At 47.3% G+C, this 3598-nt stretch overlaps 1 pseudogene; it reads right to left on the reverse strand.

Annotated features, from left to right (window-relative positions):
• Positions 1-405: 405 nt before the first annotated feature.
• On the reverse strand, positions 406-1110 carry LOC150063331 (NOP protein chaperone 1 pseudogene; annotated as a pseudogene).
• Positions 1111-3598: the final 2488 nt, after the last annotated feature.

Consider the following 3598-nt stretch of genomic DNA (forward strand, 5'->3'; position numbering starts at 1 on the left):
GGGAAGTTGGGGGTGGTGGTGCCCATACCATGCTGCCTTTGGTTTCTCAGAGAAATAAAACATCCCCAATATTACATATTAAGTTAACAAATGGCTATTATCCTGAAGTTGTCTCCAGTACTTTCAGTTCCTATGTAAAAAAACCCCCACAACCTACCTCAGTACAGAAATAAACTTGAAAACGAAATTACGAGTGTATTTTTATACAAAATAGCTGGGTATCAGCCCAACACAAACAGCTGAACTATGGCAGTAACTGACTACAACTGATCAACCATGTCCAAATAAAGCAAGTGCATGGCCATTACCAAGACTTTATTTCCTTTTCAGCTGTAAGGACAGCTACCCTCGATGCAGTCAAGCTTCCCAAACTCCTTTCCATTCATGGTGCTGCCATGAACGAGTTCTTCTTTACTCAAAATAATCTCTATTAAAGTCAATTGATTTAAAGTGTTCTTGAACGCAGAGGACCACAGCAACATAAAATGTGCAAATGCCAGGGAAGCACCACCCTTTTCACAGAATAAGCAGGAGTGTGATGCCTGGGTTTCCAAACAATTTATTTCTTTTCTTTACTAGCCAGACTGTCCAAAACTTCAATCTTGCCTTTCCCACCTCCTGAATTCGGAAGCTTAATGGTATCTATGCTAACTTCACAGGGGATGCTGTTATCCTCATCCCCCGACTCTGAACTGTCCTCAGAGGTGTCCTGTGAACTATCTTCGGAACTATCCTCTTCTTTGGAATCTGATTGATTCATCTCAAATAAGGCCACATCCATTTGTATAACATTTCCAAGAGTCCCATCGATATTTTCAATGTTGAAACGGCCAGGTGGAGCAACTGCCATTTCTTTCTGTAACTTTTCATTTGCCTGGGTGGGAGAAAGGTCTGTACTCGAGCTAACAATGGACTTCTCTCTATTCGAACTGTCTGAAGAGTAGAGGTCTTTCTGGGGTCAGGCTTTGAGTTGATGAGTAACCTCTCCCATATACCTCCTCCGCCTTCGCTCCCCGCCGTCAACAGCTCTTTGGACACTGGGACCCTCGAGGAGCCCTCAGTGGGCAGCGAACAGCTCTCGCCGGCCGCCAGGTCGCCATGGATCTCCATGCTTCCCGACAGCGTGCAGGAAAGGACAAGGAAGTTTTCTAATGGTGCATTTCTCAGAATGTGTCGTCATTATTAAGCAACACATGTTTGTGTACCACTGTACATGGACATGCACTCTTACATCAACATTTATAATGTATCTCTTCCATCTTTATTAAAATTATTTAAAATGCGAAAATATGATAAGACACACGTTCTTCCAAAGCATGAAACGACTCCTCAGGAAAACCTTTCAAAGCATCGTTTTCATCCTAACATTCAATGAGTGTCAAGTCATCTTTCATGTAAAATTAAAATATCCCCTCTTCTCTTTACTCCTCAGGCACAAAATGAGTCATGAAGTTTTGAGGTAAAAAGCACTATCTTCAACTATTTTTTCTACATTTTTGACAGATGTAGCATTTAGTTTGTCAGTTCTGAATATTAATTCCACTCAGCTTTTGTACTCAGATGTCAACATACATACCTGCTTCTGCAAATATGAAATGAAAACATCTACTTTATAATATTAAAAAATGACCTAGTTGATTATACAGTTTTTACTTCAGTACCACAGGATGAGTTTTGAAAATTACCATAGCAATTTTAGTAGTTTGGGATTATCTTATAAAATTAAAAAATCTTCTAGATGAATAGTCATGAAACATATATAAAAATTTAGTGTTCAGTTAAATTTTTTGTTGCGTGGTTACTAGTCAATGATTCCCTTCTTTAGGAAAGGCTTTAAATTAGAAAAAAAAATTAGTTTGGGGGAAGGAAGATGGCGCCGAGACAATAGGGACGCTACCTAGCTTTCTCTGACAAAAAGAGAGAACCAGGGAGTCCCAAGAGCCAACTATCTAAAGAAATCCACAACAACAAACTCAAAAAGCAACGGAGAAGGACTCAAACTGGAAAAGAAATCCAGATAAAGCTCACATCCAACTTTCTCAAAGAATTCGGAACGCGAGGACCCCTCCCCCACCTCTCTCCCAAAGCCGCGGAAAGCCTCGCCAGACCAAGCTGCGAACAGTGGCTTGAGCGGGCACCGGCTCCATGCGGGGAAAGCGGGGGCGGGCACCGGCTCTAACCCACGAAAAGCGGCGGCAGTGGAGGGCGCCAGGCTGGGAGCCCAACGGCTGCAGAAACCAGCACAGAACCGGGCCAGCGAATGGCGGAAGCAGCGGAACCCAGACGCAGAACCAGAACAGCAAGCGGCGGAACCCAGATGCAGAACACAGGCAGCGGCGGAGACCTGAGGGGAGTGAAAGACTCCCCACCACCGTGGAGCACCCGCAGACGGACGCAGAGGCATGAGTAATACAGCGCGTCCCCAAACACATCGGGAAAGCAGAGCGGGTCCCAAGCAATAGAACTTAACTCAGACCCCAACACCCCGCCCGAGAAAGACTGGCGGGAGCAGGGGGGCAAGGAATTTAGAATCCTGTCCCTCCCCTCAACAGCCCCCTCCCTCAGGCCATTGACTGGAGATTGACAGGCGGGCTACCCATAAGTCCCAGCACCCCACCAAGGGAGGCGGGGTTGCCCCAACTCCCACCCGCCCAATGGGCTCAACCCCCACCCCCAGCCCTCTGACTGGAGACTGACAAGCGGGCGGACCCTAAGACTCAGCACCCCACCAGGGGAGGTGGAGCTGTCCCAGCTCCCACCCGCCCACCAGGCTCCTCACCCAGGCCACTGGATCTGGAGAGTGGAGTGCTTTGGGACCCTGCCTTACAACAGTGGGTAGGGGGTGCGGGTAAATAGGAGCCAGCATCTGCCCCCCCTCAATTCTCGAGCGGGGCATCCTCCAGCTGGGAATCCTGAGCAAGACACCACCGAGGGCCCCCCCCCACAGTCACAGACTCTGACAAAGCAGTGGAAACACAGCAGGGATCTGAAGGGCCAACCAGCAGCCAAGCTCCCCTTCTGAGAACCAAAAAGGCGCAGCTCCGCCCTTGGAGCCCAGGTCCCCAGCTGGGCCCCGCCCCTGGGAACAGAGGGGCCTCCTGCTGGTCCTACTGAGAGCTCCTGAAACTCTCAATCCCCACACCCTTGGCTTGGGGCCGACCCTGGAAGCTGCACAGGAAAACATCCACCAACCACGCTCAGACGGAAGCTCGCAGATCCATCCCATGGTCCACTGTGAGGCCACTGGTTGGGCTAAGAGCTAGTCGTGCAGCAACACATAAGTTTTATTCTAATACTTTCCAAACATTGTACTCAAATACTCTACCTACTTACCCCCTGACCTCTCTCATTCTATTTCTCTATCTCTGGACCTCTACTCCTCTTTCAACCCTTATACTGAATGGATCTACACTTGATGGCTGTTGAGCAACATTGTATATCTAGGTGTTTAATCATTCTCTATGCTCAGAGGGACTTATAGATAATAGAGATTGGATTGAGAGGCTTATTGTTTTGGATATAAATCGCTTATCAGTGAATAATTAGACTAGTCCATAACTGCACAAAAAGAAAGAGTGATAACACCAATCAAAACTTA

The sequence above is a fragment of the Megascapheus bottae genome, chromosome 5 (assembly GCF_031878675.1).
Source record: "Megascapheus bottae isolate mThoBot1 chromosome 5, mThoBot2.hap1, whole genome shotgun sequence".
NCBI lineage: Eukaryota > Metazoa > Chordata > Mammalia > Rodentia > Geomyidae > Megascapheus > Megascapheus bottae.